The sequence below is a fragment of the Polypterus senegalus genome, chromosome 14 (assembly GCF_016835505.1).
Source record: "Polypterus senegalus isolate Bchr_013 chromosome 14, ASM1683550v1, whole genome shotgun sequence".
Classification (NCBI taxonomy): domain Eukaryota; kingdom Metazoa; phylum Chordata; class Cladistia; order Polypteriformes; family Polypteridae; genus Polypterus; species Polypterus senegalus.
Genome location: NC_053167.1, coordinates 144,031,189 through 144,046,497, shown reverse-complemented (window position 1 = coordinate 144,046,497; position 15,309 = coordinate 144,031,189).

Genomic DNA, 15,309 nt, shown 5'->3' with positions numbered 1-15,309 from the left:
ACAGTGCATGAAGTGCAGTTGTGGTGCTAACGCCTCACACATTTGTGTCATTTTGCACTCACTTTTCTCATTTCAAACCAAATCTCTTCCTTCTCATGGAAGGGGCCAAATAAATGTTTATTCAGTCAAACTGGATTTATTTACTTTTATGGTGAAATTCAAGTTAAAGTTTGCCTTATCCATTCAGTATCTGCAAATTGTATCTTCATAAATAGATCACTTATCCAACCTGTGCTGTCGGAGTATCAGCAGTGCGATCATCGACAATGTTGGCAAACATCCACTTAAGTTATAGATAAACATTTGAAGTTGAAAATAATCCAGGTATGAAACGTGGCCAACAGCTCAGATGCTTTCGTTTCTCATAATACAAGTTTCACCCTGGCTTGTCTCTAGTCTTTCTAATTGAGTCATCGCTATCAGCTCATCCATTTTTTGTTTTGCTCCCAGATGAGCTTTGACATTAGCTGAGTGCTCCTGTCTCCTCTAACTCTGTGGTGGTATACACAGTTGCAGCGGCTCGGTACTCTCCCTTTCTGTGTCATGTTTTGTGTGTGTGTATGTGTATGTGTGTGTTGATTTTAGTTCGTTCTACTGTACATCCTGTTGGGTGAGCATATACTACAACCGACACAATCTTCTTAAGATCGTAGTCTGCCGTGAGTGTTACAGTGGAATTCATTCACTCACACAGCATTCTGGTGGATGTAGCCAGGACACCCGCTCCCGTGGATTACCATCCCCAGAGGCTGACAACGAAGGCTGTGCAGAGCGGAAGCATAAGCAAGGCTGCAGAGCCGGCGTGCTAGCTAGACTACGGAGACAGCGCCACAAACCTCCATTGCCAAGCCTTTTCTTCGGTAACGCCAGATCTATTGTCAACAAGATGGATGAACTGAGGCTTCAGGTTGCATCAGACAGCATGATCAAGGACAGTTGCTTATTTGTGTTCACAGAAACCTGGCTTCACTCATACATAGCAGACTCGGCTATTGAGCTAACAGGCTATACATCGCGGTGGGTGCTATGACAGGACTAGAGACTCCGGTAAGAGCAGAGGAGGGTGTGTGTGTGTGTACATCAATAATAACTGGTGCACGGACGCAGTGATAGTGGATAGACATTGCTCCCCTGACTTGGAGTACATGACTGTGAAATGTAGACCTATCTATTTACTGCGGAGATCAATGTGGTAATGATTACTGTTGTTTACACACCACCAGCTGCTAGTGCTACAGAGCTAAACAGCTTCCACACCTGTCCCAGTCTGACCACATGTCACTGCTGATGATTCCTGCATACGCCCCTCTCCGCAAATCTGCTCTTACCACCACAAGATCTATCACAACCTGGCCTGATGACACCTCTCTGCAACTGCAGGACTGCTTTGATAGGACTAACTGGGACATTTTTGAACATCCAGACATAGAACTCTACACCGACAGTGTATTGTGTTACATCAAGACCTGAGTTGACACTGTCACACTGGAGAAACGTATCCGTTTCTATCCAAACCAGAAGCCCTAGATGACCAGAGAGGTTCAGTGGCTGCTAAAGGAAAGGAACACTGCCTTTAGATGCAGTGACAAGGCTCTCTACAGCATGACACAGTCCAACCTGAAGAGAGGCATCAGAAAGGCTAAGAGGGACTACAGGAGAAGGACTGAGGAGCACCTGGACAGTAATAACATCAGGCAGGTTTGGCAGGAATTCTAGCACTTCACCAACTACAGGACCAGTCATGGAGCTGCTGAAGGTGACACCTCAATGACAGAGGAGCTGAACCACTTCTTTGCTCGCTTTGAGGTGGACCTACCAGAGGCAGCTGTCACACATGCAGCAGCAGCTCACAACAACATCACCCCCACCCTTAGGTTGGAAGAACACGAGGTGAGACGTTCGTTCCAGACTGTCAATCCCAGGAAGGCAGCAGGTCCCGACGGTGGCCTTGGATGTGGGCTGAGGAACTGTGCAGAGCAGCTGGCTGGGATCTTTACAAAGATCTTTAACCTGTCACTGTCCCAGGCCTCAGTTTAACTCTGTCTGAAATCCTCCATCTTACTCCCTTTGCCAAAAAAATCACCCATAACCTGCCTGAATGACTATCGGCCAGTAGCACGATAGCCACTTCATCATGTTGATGAAGTGTTTTGAGAGACTGGTCCGGAGTCATGTCCTTCATCCCTCCCACCTTTGATGCACACCAATTTGCTTACAGGGCTAACAAGTCTACTGAGGACGCTGCTACTGCTGCTCTCCATGCTACCCTGTCCCACCTGGAGCACCTGGGACCTCATGTATCGACGGTGTGTACGCACAGAAATGTTGCGTAAGAACGTTTCCATGTTCAAATCATGATGTATAAAACCTAAACTTGGCGTAAAGCCACACACATTTCCACGGTACTTCATACCCTGTCGTACGCAAGTTCTCTGCTCGGTTTTGCAGACTGGCGGCAAGTCCTGTGACATCACACCTAATGGTCCGTCCTCGGCCTATACTATATATTTCAAGGCTGGGGTGTGTGGTTCCGTATGTGGGTCTTTGCCATATGATTGTTGTTTTTCCAGTTCTAGATTTTTTGCTCCATTTATGGGTTTACTGATTTCTGTGGATATGGACACATTTGTTGTGGTTTGCCATTTTAGAAATACCTGGGGCCTCAAGTATAAACGGTCAGTACGCACAGAAATGTTGCGTAAGAACGTTTCCACACTCAAATCGCAATGTATAAAACCTAAACTTGACTTAAAGCTTAAAACTTAAAGCCACGCACATTTCCACGGTACCTCATGCCCTGCAGACTGCCGCCACCCAGCATCAAAGCAGTGCTACTGTTCCTGTGTGGTTTATCTTTCTTTTTCAGCTTTATAAAAATACTGAAATTAACCGCATATTGTTTATATGTTTAATGCTTCTGATTGTAATTAACCAGTAACAATATAATGGTCCACAGAATGGTTAAACTATTCCAAATACCATAACTGCTTTAATGTTGTTACTCTCACTGCACCTTCTTCTTCTTTCAGCTGCTCCCATTTGGGGTTGCCACAGCAGATCATCTTTTTCCATATTACTCTCACTGCATCACTCGGAGCAGCTGATCGGAAAGAGAATTATCGGTATACAGCATCAAACACATGCTGCCTCAGCCATGCTTCCTATTTGAACTGCTTTCACATGGCAAATGCTTCAAACCTTTCCTGTATGGACCTCGCGGTTCAGAAAGAGTTTCATCCCAAGAGATCTAAACGCACTGAATCAGTCCATCAGCTGCTCCTTGTAGAACTATTTGTACATAAGGACAATCACCTCACTGTTAACTTGCACTACAGTTATAATATTGCATAACTTTAACTTTAAAAGTTTAACTTCATTTAAATAATCTATATTGTTAATAATTAAAGGAGCGGTGTTGCTACACTAGCAAGGATCTGGCGCTCCGCTCACGGATTGTTCCTGCTGCGCCCTGTATGCTTAATTGGGACTGGCGTGAAGGATAGAATAATTAAACATGTACTACGAAGATATTTCAATGTTCCTTAAAAGTTTTGAAGAATTGGCGTTATAAGCTTACAGATGGCTTAATGTCCATTACAGAGCTGATTGTGTGGCGATTGGTTACTTGGAGAAAGAAAAGGAAGGACAGGAATTAGAGGTTAGTACGTTTGAAAAAGACAGTTCTGCAGGGGCGGCCATAGGCATGAGCAAACTGTGCACCTGCACAGGGCTGCCAAATCCCAGGGGCCGCCACGCCAATATATATTGAATATAAAACAGAAAGAGAAAATAACGACACAGCTAAAAACATGCGCAAATTTCGGCAAAAGTTAAACGTTTGTGTCATGAGCACGAGGCGGCTATGCAGTGTCCGCAACGGATGTGGCCATCCGCCGTGCATAAGATAACATATTGACATTGGCAGGCGAAGGAGCCACCGATTCTTTCTCTGCCCAGGGCTGCCACGAGCCTAGAGCCGCTCCTGAGTACTACTGCAATAAATTATTTCATCGAAGGTCGCGCACAATCACTGTGCCACCATGTTCCCATGTTTAATAACGTGCTTTAACTCCTATCATCATGAAAATGATATCACGTATACATCTCAGTATTTTAGTTATTCAGAGAGCTGTAATATCACAAATGTAATGGATTCTGTGTCCTGTCGGAGGAAGAGAAAGCTAGTTTAACAAGCACGTAGTGATTCGCACTCATAGAGCACATATAAGAACACATACAAAACAAAGCATTTAACGTGCTACTTTAATTACGATGTGATTTGAGAAACTAGTTAATTAAATAATGTTAAGATGAAGTTTATGATGTTCTACTTTAATGACAAAATAAACTATGTGACTAAAGTGGAAATTTCGAGATTGAAGTTGACATTTTGTGTTTTTTTCCCACTATGTGCCTATTTTTTTTTCTCTGTGCCCTAGTAAGCTTTCATATGACACTCAGACGGTGGGCTATGACTCTCCTTTTCACGGCAACTTTGATATCTGACAACTTCTTTTTTATTTCGGACACTGTGCGACTTTGTGAACTTGAGCTTTCCAGTTTCTCCAACACGCTATGTCAGTCGATCAGCTTCCTTTTGTTGTTTATTCCACTGTTTAAACCAACAAATAGTACGTTTTTCTTTGCCTCCACTTGGTATTCGCTGAAATTCTTCCATTTTCCCTCTTTCTTTTGTCATTGTCTTTTCACAGAATGCTGAGCTTAAGGGCTATTTATATTGATTTGCATATTCAAAGAGGTGTAATTCTGGGAGGAGTTGAGGCGGGACAGCAGGCGCATGCACAAGCATTATTTTTCACGCTGACCGGGATTTATGTAGCGGAAAAACACGGAAGTTGGCGAATGCACAGATTCCTGCATCTGGATTTTTCTGTGCATAAGTACATTTCGGCTTTTGTGCTTACGTCATGTTATAGTGCGAATTCGATGCACGGCGTTAAGCATGAGGCCCCAGGGGAGCTACGTGTCAGAGGGGGACATTTTTTGTTCACTCTGTGGTTCTATTAGGCACCCATTGTTGGGACTGGGGGTGAGAAGTTAATAGGCAAATTTCCTGGGTAATCCCATTACTGATTGTTGTCATGGCTGAATGCAGGATGTATTGAAAAGGAGTCACCGCTTTGAGGTTTTTGGCTGGTTGAGTACACAAATAATACAAAGTTGTGATAACAGAACTGCTCCTTCCTTGGTGTATGTTTGTATTTATCTGACTTGGAAATTAAAATGTTTGACAATATTGGTTTCTAATCAGCAGATCTGTACTCATTAATGTCTGGTAACAATACATTTTGTTAACTTGCGTTTTGTTAAACCCAAGAAATTTAGAGGGGCCATTGTTTAAACCGATTGTCCAGGACTGACAGCGGCAGGGACTGAAGGAGATTTAAACTCCTGGGTAGGAGAAGGCAGAGGAGGGTCAGTCCACTGAGAACACTGCCAAGACACTCGGACAGGGATTTGGTCTCGTCCATTGTGAGAGATGGACATCTGAAGCGGAGCTCTGCTATCAGCGGTGTTATTTTTCATATTATCTTCTTATTATCCTGAGATATCCTGTATTTATCCAACCTGAGGGTACTACTACAGTATATGCAAGCATATATAAACATGGCCAACAAGAAAGGGGTTCAGAAAGAAACGAAACAAACGAAAACTAAAGTTACATACAAGCTCAGATCAGCAATTCCAGGTTCAAGCTCAAGAGACTGACCTGGATCAAATGGGCGGGACCACGGTCCGCTACATCGTCTCTGGCTGAGAGCAAAATGGGGAGCGAATGTAGGAGTGCGAGTGACGCAGGTCACGATAGCTCGCCGATTGGAGAAGGTCATCCGAAACTGGAAAAGGCCTTGCAGGCCGCGCTTTCAACAACTCCACGCGAGCCGGGAACCCTGGCTGCTATAGAGCCCACCGCCTCACCTACGGTGCACGAAAGCAGAAATGATCTGTCTGAACTGAGGATGATGATTACTGAGCTCAAGCAAGAGATGAAGAAAGATATAAAGAAAAGCAAGAAGGCAAATGAGAAGGCAAGGGAAAAGGCAAATGAGAAGCTGCGACGGGAGCGGCAGCAGGATAATAAAGACTTGGAGAAACGCATATGTATTCGCTTTGAGGCAGTCTTTAAAGATATGCTGGGTAACATTGAAGAGCACATTCAGGAAACCTTGTCTAAACTGAGCACACTTGCTGATCAACTGGAGGATGTCAAGCAGCTGCCATTGCTGAAGAAAAAGCAACACCTGCCAACTCCAAATGCAAAAAACTCGGAAACAGACTTGCTGCTTTGGAAGATGGAAGCAAAAGGAATAAAATTAGAATCAAAGGCATACCTGAGACTCGAGAAAGTCCAAACCCAGTGAAATTCACAGCTGAATTATTTTCTAAAATAATTGGAGAGGACTTTAAAGCAGATTCTGAGACAGCAGCGGCTTATCGTGTACATGGATCAAATACCGTTAGACCTAGATCTTTTATTATTTGCTTCGAGAGATTATTATTTAAGCTAGAGGTAATGGAACTCCTCAGACACAAGGAAGAGATTATATACGAAAATAACCACATTCGTATCTTCCATGATTTCTCTCCAGCAACAGCTACTAAACGCGCAGCCTTCTACAACATTAAACAGTGGTTACGGCAAGCCAATATCAAATACAGCCTCTTGTATCCTGCTAAACTGAAAGTGGAATTGCACGGTCAATTCTATGTCTTCGCCAGCAAAGAAGAAGCAGAAAAGGAATTAAGAAAGCTGATCCCGGCACTATTCTGAAACACAATAGTGAGTCGTAGCCTGTCATGACATGGTAATGATAAATAACTTACTGTCTGATCTATTTGTTAAGATACGGGTTTTTTTAATTATATATCCTCTTTATTACTCGGACGCTATCTGTTTATGTTTTAATTACATTTACAGAGGTTTGTGCTTAATTTTTTTTTTTTTTTTAATCTTATTTATTTATTTTTTCTCTACCCTAAACGAGACTGTTTAACATCATACCCTTTGTTTATTGTTATTGCTATTATTGCATTAAGATTTACTATGCTTATTCTGGACCACTTTCAAACACCATTCACCAGGTTTATTATCCTAATACATTAAGATTGCTGAAGATTATATATATTCTAAGTGCACAGTTTGTTAATGATTACATTTTAGGCATATAGTATTTAGACTATATTGGCAATAGATATCTCTATTTATTAATCCTAAAACGCCGCTGCATTGGGGCTTGTCTTGCTTTGGACGTGCTCTGTCTCTGGGTATGTCAGAGGATCAGGACTGTGTGAAGTGGGTTCTAGCCTCACGTGGGGAGGCAAAAAGGGAGGGTGTGCGGTTAAGGGGGGGGAGAGAAAGAGAGCAGACTAGTTCTATACCTAATCTATCCTTTTAATCTTTATAATTATAACTACCAATGTAACAATAGGCTGCATGGCAGTAACTCTAGGGGAAATAGGAAATTAAGGTTAAAGCTGTCTCACTTCCAGTTAAGACTATAAAATGACATCAAAAATTCAGAATCAATGTCTCCATGATGGGACAGTTAACTTTGTGAGCTGGAATGTTAAAGGCCTGAATCATGAATTAAAGAGAAAGAAATTACTCTCTCACCTAACAAGTTTAAACTAAGTATAAAGTATTTTTACAGGAGACCCACTTACTAAGCAAGGATCAGTTCCAGCTACAAAAGGATTGGACTGGCCAAATGTTCCATTCTTGCTTTATAAAGAAAACTAGAGGTGTGGGAATTCTCATACATAGAACAGTCTCATTTGTACCATCAGATGTAGCATTGGATCCTGAAGGACCCTTGACTTACGAACTCAATTTGTTCGCGAGGGCTGGTTGTAACTCAAGTTGGTCGTAAGTCAAGATTATTTTTCCCATAAGAAATAATGAAAATACCCATAATGCGCTCCGAACCTCCCACAGCAACACTTACTTAACCTTTTCATAATAAAAAAGGGTTGTATAATGTGCATAATTTACCAAAACACTAATCATTTTTCTAATGTACTAACCAAAAGTTATAAAAAGTGCCTAGCCTACCAGAAACAACAATTTCATACTGTACTCACCATTTAATTTGACATCTTTGGGCTGCAGGAAGGGAGGAGGAGGAGAATGAAACGGAAGGTGGTTATACTGGACAAGTAATACTGAATAAAAGTGCCCAAGAATTACAACAGCATTAACAAACACAATTTACCAAAACACAGTATAACAAACAGCTCAAAGAAAAAGACAATTTATGAAAAATGTAAATTACTTAAAATATAAATATTTTCAACAAATTGAAAGCAAATCCATGATCACAGTTGTATCCTTGAAGCAGAAACTATGCAGTTAGATTAGTGCTAAAAGTCCATGTCTGATTAAAACACATTTCGTTATATTTTGAGCACATTTTGTAAGCGTGAGTTACATTTTGAGGGTGACAATTTGTTTGCAGTCATGTGATATTTGGCAGAGTTCTTGCATGGCACCACTGCCAACAATTATTTGAGGGGAAAACAGTGAAGTAAGGATGGGACTTTGTTCTTTTAGCCAGTGAGAGTAGTCAATGCTAACCAGCCAATCTTGAGTCACACCTCCTTCCCCACCTACAAATGGGAATGCACATAGTTTACTCCATGACCCAAGCTTTTTGACTTTTTCTTTTACAAGTTTGCTGCAGGTGCTGTTTCCAAATCAAATCAATTGTCCCCCATGGCACAAATGTCAATTACTTATTCTAATTAAAATCTGGTGCTGAACATTAATTAAGTGAACTCTGATTGCTCAAAAAAGAAAGAAAGTGAAAGTTTGTTCTTTATATATTACTAGCTGATTACCCAGTGGCTTTGCTCACTGAGTGCAAGGGAATAAAATTTGAAGAACATATAAGAAGCGTATAAATTATTAAACAGTAAAACATTAACATTTAAGAAGTAAAAATACATTGAGTATACTGCAGCGGTTTCGGGTAAACTACCTGCTTGACAACCTTGCACTACGTGCCTGTGAATTAAGAGAAAAATTATTCTGAGAAATGTGGACGCTGCCCTTTCATGCTTAACGGGCAGAAGGTCCAAACAATTCCCAAGTCCAATACTTTACATGAAGAGGTCGGTACATCTTCTTAGATGTAAACCCTCCATCTTAAAAGAATTCATCACAAAAGCAACCTTGATTGTTGCGGGGTTTTAATGACCCAAACTCACCTTAATTTATCAAGCGGGGTCATTTTTGCTAAATCGCTTGTAATTCGACCTCTCCAAATTAGAATCATTGCTGTTATTGAACTATCTGGAGTATAAACACATGTTTGGTCTCTTTGTAAAGGTAACATTCTCTAGTTTCACCCTTAGTAGTCAGAATCACTGTAGGTGTGACTGATCAAAAGTTATGCACATTAGAACTCACAAAAAAACAAATTTTTTTGTTCTCGCCTAAGTTTTTTTTATGAAAATAAAGGAAAATAAAGCTGCAGTAGGTAGGTGGGGACAGAAACACACTATGTACCAACAGAATAACTTGTTGACTACTCAAATTTCAAATTTGAAAAGAATACCTGTAAAAATGACATTTTTTACACCAGTTTTATGTGGGCATGCCCAGGGGCTTTTAGAGGGACCATTATCCACATTTTGGAACGTATGTTAAAAGTGTAATAACTTTGAATGCTTCAACCCACAGATATCAATGAGGGCTCTACTGAAAGCTTACACCTAAAGGAATCTATATCTACACACAGTGTCACTCTATTAGTTATGGAAATTCATGTTCCATAATAAAACAATAAAAATACACATTTCTATGTAAAATAGTCAATACAAGTTATGGGCCAAAAATATATTTATATTTTTATTTTTACTTTTTTTATAAAATGCACACAAACTATATATATTTCTTTTACAAACTGTTACAACACAGCTCAGCGTTTTTCCATGTGCCACTTGATGGCAGCAATTACTAGCAAGCAGAAAGCACAAGGGTGTGGCACATGTCGCTCTCTGCCATTAGACGTCTCCTGGGCCGGTTGAATACTTTCGCAACGCGTACATGCATCTATTATTTAATCGAGCGTTTATTTACGTTTAAACTTCTACTTTTATTCATATTTAAAATGCGAAAAAACTTGGCGAAATCACAATAAACAACCACGCACCAACTCTGCAGACTGGCACAAATGCCACCTTCACGCAGCTCCGATCGTTTTGTTTACAAGTTAGTATGGCAAGTTACATATCAAAATGCTCGGCTGCTCATTGGCTGTAAGTTTTGAGTGTCAGTCACAGTGTCCAATCAAACTGGTACATTCTACCAGGGTTTGGAGCTATACGTCATCCTTCAAGCTTTCTGTGACACTCGTTGGCTATACGAGGTGCCAGTCAACCCCAGACCCGTCGTAATTGGCCAACTTAGGTGTCGATCAGAAGCTAACACTTCCGTGTTTCATGCGGTAGCATGGTTATCACTGACAGAAACAAATTACGTCTGATATGAGCAATATAAATGAAAAAAAATTACGTAGGTGGTCTCAAGTTATGAAACGTTTTCTGGAGTTTTTGTCCCTTTGAGAATATATCGTGTGTTTTGAACCTAAATCGTTTTACTGGATTATATTCGTTGGAGCCTTACGGACACAATGGGATCAATACTGCTCGGAAATATTGATGTTTGACTTGCAGGGGGTCTTCAAAGGTAGGGACAGTCAACTCTTAAAAGTATGTACTTCTCTGTAAAAAAGGCTTTAGTGTCAGTGCTGTGGTTGTTGTGTGTCAAAATGGTTTATATCATCGGAAAGACGAGACTTTGAAGTTTCATTTGATGGGTAGGGTGTCCAGATGCATGGCAGATGGGCATGCACACATTACTGTAACGTTTTTAAAACGCTGTTATGTCCCGGGACCGGTACGTGTGCACGTTAAGAGGTTAAGGGACAGTAAGTAGCTGTGCACCGCAATTTACCAAGAGAGCCATGCTTCGATGACGCAGATTAAAATCATTCGCAAAGACTTCCACTGTCCAAGGATCTGACGGGGCACTTGAAGTGTCACAAACAGTGTGAGAAGAGAGTTACTGCCCAAAACTGCGAAGCTGTCGACCCGGCGGAGCAGCCAAACATTCTGCTCCTCCCAGCGTCCACTTTGTTGTCACGACCCCTCGTCGCTGAAGGCGGTCTCGTCTTCACATTGTTTACAGCTCGGCGCAGTTAAAAAGTAGAAAAACGCAAAGCTCTTCTACTATCAAGTACTGTGCTGGTGAAAAATGTCAGGACCTACAGAGAATGCAGTTTGCTGTGTTTTAGTGAAATGTGGCTAACAACTACCATCCCAGATGCTAACGTGGAGCTACCAAGGTTTAGCACAGTTAGAGCGGACAGAGACGCAAATACCAGCGGGAAGAAGAAAGGAGGAGGACTCGCTCTCTATGTGAACACAAGATGGTGTATCTCTGGACATGTAAACGATAAAAATCTCCACTTGCTGCAGGGACATCGAACTGTTGGCCGTAAGTTTGCGTCCCTATTACTCGCCCAGAGAGTTTGGACACGTGATTGTTGTTATTGTTTACATCCCCCTTCGGGCAAACGAGGAGACAGCGGGTGACTTCATCCATTCTGAGGTTGCTAAGTTACAAACACAGCACCCTGAGGCTCTTGTGCTAATCACTGGAGACTTTAACCATGTGATACTGGACAAAACATTACCGGCCTTCTCCCAGTATGTGGATTGTAACACCCGGAGAATTAGGACTATCGATCTACTGTATGCAAACTCCGCTGCCTGCACTTGGGAAAGAAGATCATAACCTAGTTCTGCTTCAGCCTCACTACAAACCAAGTATGAAGGAGCTACATACAACCAAACTCTCATTCAGGAAGTTGTCTCCTGAGGCAGAGAAGGCTCGGAGAGACTGGAACTACGGACTGGGATATCCTGCAGGGGCACATAGTGACAACATTGAGGAGGTTGTTGACTGCACTACTGATTACATCAACTTCTGGATGGACATTGTAGTTCCAGTAAGAACCGTACACTGCTATGCTAACAACAAGCCATGGATTACAAGTGACATCGAGGGCCTTTTGAACCAAAAGAAAAGGGCTTTTAAAGGCGGTGATCAGCATGAGCTCAAGCACGTGCAGCAGGAACTCTGAGTCCAGCTCAGGACGGCAAAAGAGCAGTACAGGAGAAAGCTGGAGTAGAAGTTGCAGAATAACAGCATGAAGGAAGTGTGGGATGGGATGAAGAGCATCACTGGCTGCAGCTCGAAGCGGGGTGCCACCATCGAGACAGACATGGTGCCAGTGGCGGACCGTGCATCTCACACCTAGGCCTTCAGTAGTGCGTCGTCTGAATCAACCCGCCCCTCAAAAACTAACTTATGGTTATAAAAACCATCTTAATATGCAGAAATACAGTATAAAGAGCCGCTGCATCACAGATAGGTAACTCCTGTAGCCACAATAAATGCCTTTATTGAATAGACAAACCAGGAGTGAACAAGTTCCTTTCTACTGCAGCTACAGCCGCGACACACATAAAAAACATCAATAATAACTCATAAACTTGCAATATTATTTAGGAAAATCGCAACATTTTACTCGCCAAAAATTCAGATTATTTGTAAACAAAATCCATCCTCCTCTCTTTCCTCAAAAACAGTTCAATTACTCTGTCGTACGGATTATCCGTGCACTTCAGTTCCATCAAAAAGTCCCTTTCTATTTCCATCGAAGCTAATGCTGAAAGTCAAACCTGCCCTGTTGTATTTCTGGCATAAGTTTTAATTCGCTTTAGCGCTGAAAATGTCCGCTCGACAGAAGCAGTGTACATGGTAATGGTCACCACCAAATATACCAATGTGAACAGCTGCCCCATGCTCTCATTCAGATTTTTCTGATGAAGAAAGTCAAGGAGATCAGTGGGAGATATTCCAGCAAAATCATCCATGGCATACATTACAGTCAGTTCTGTTTTTAGCCGAGACAGATCAAAAAGTGCTCCGTGGCTCTGTGTTAAACTGGAGAAGACTGCATGTGGGAAATTTTTCTTGTATTCCCGAAACTTCTGGGGTTCGAGGAGCGTGACAAACTTCAGTTTTTCATGGTCTTGAAATCTGGTCTGTGTCTGGCAAATAATATTGAGCAGAATCCTGCCATGAAGTTGGCGGTTGTGTGCACAAGGATCTTGCGCTCAGAGCGCCTGCGGTGTATTCAGTGGCCTCGTAGAGTTCCGTATATTGGCTTCTATCCAATCAATGGGTCTGAATACGGTGACATTGCCGTACGACTGCTAGAGGGCCCTACTGACACCAACTCAAAATCTGATTGGTTGAAGCAACAGTTTAATCGACATTTATTTTGTGTTAGAGGGCCTGCAGAACGGATTGTGAAGGCTTCTCTGCCTGGCAACAAATAATGGCAGAAATGTGATTGGTTAAATGCTTTAATACGAAAATACATGTCTGGAAGCAGCACAACCATCGGAAAAGCTATGAAAGGAAGCAGACAGATTATTTGGAATTATATAATAAGTATTCATGGACAAAATATAATTAACATCAGTTTGTGATTCAGATATTTTTTTAGGCCAGCAGAGAAGGCCTTGCAGGCCCTGACGGCCCACCACTCAAGCTCATGTTTAACTCATCAGGTCTTACATCACCGATCAGTGCCTCACACAATTCTCTGCCGCTCTCTCCAATAAGATAACGGAATAATCTGACCTTAGTGTTTTCCTCTGCCTCCGGCATTGCAAGTTCTGTGTATAATGTGAACTCGTCCTTCCATGTTCTCCATGACTTCGCCAGGTCTTTAGCATCGAGGCTTTATACCCTGCGTCTTCTCATTAAACTTGTATCTCGCAAATATCTCGTGCGATCTTGTGATTTCCACGGCTTTATTTAATTTTAGCTCAGACCCAGCACTTAAAAGTTTCTCTCACACTTTTGCTGAGTTTGTGCCAAACACTATTCTATCCCTGACCATCTCATCTTCGTTTGCATAATCACAGCCCTTCACCAGCAATTTTAACTGACTTATGAATATGCTTGTATGCGTCACTTGCTTCATATTGTTTTGCTGCCTTCTCAATTGTGTAATGCGTTTTTTGAACAGGTTTCATTCATCGAAATGATTACTACCCAAATCGGTACTCGCGAATCTAAGATGTTTAATAGGCATTCCTGGTATTAAGTTATGGATTTGCCTACGAATATTTAGCGGCAGCGTGTCTATGAACGTAATTTAAACTTAAGTTTTACACCTTGCTTTCCTATTGACATGTGTACAAAGGCTTGTTCAGCGTCAGAGGGTTTCCGCAGTAGCTGCACTTATGAATATACTAAGCACAGTCCTTCACCCGCGAATATTTACCTTATATGGGCAGGCACTCAATAACGTGGGAGGCGTGATGATGTGAGGCACAACTCCACCTCACACAGAGACCGAGCTGCAGACTTTGGCCGTATACAGTATATGGACGAAAGTAGGTTCCAGTTATGACCGTTACGTGTAGAATTTTGTAAGTAAGCTGTAAGGAATGAGCCTGCCAAATTTCAGCCTTCTACCTACACAGGAAGTTGGAGAATTAGTGATGAGTGAGTGAGTGAGTGAGTCAGTGAGGGCTTTGCCTTTTATTAGTATAGACTAGCAAAATACCCGCGCTTCGCAGCGGAGAAGTAGTGTGTTAAAGAAGTAATGAAAAAGAAAAGGAAACATTTTGAAATAACGTAACATGATTGTCAATGTAATTGTTTTGTCACTGTTGTGAGTGATGAGTGTTACTGTCATATATATATATATATATATATATATATATATATATATATATATACACACATATAAAAATATATATATATATACATATCTATACATATACACATATATATACATACATACACACATACACACACACATATATATATTTAATATATATATATATATATATATATATATATATATATACACATACACTCTTGCTGGGGGTGGCAGAACCATCAAGGAAGAAAAATGAAAAACATTATTTGTACAAAATCTTAATTTATTTATCCATTCCTAAATAATTAAATGGGCAGGCTATTTCGTATCAGTGCAATACGCTGTTTGTTAAAACGGATGACTCCCGCTCTTACGTGCAAGTCTGCGTGGATATTATGAACTATCGTATCTGTTCAAGTTCTATTTAAATTTTAAATAGAAGGAATTTTTATTTAGTCGACAGAAATATCTTTGGTAGGAATGGAAGTTAAATGTAGGCATCATTGCATAAATTTTTCTTCACCATACAAATGTA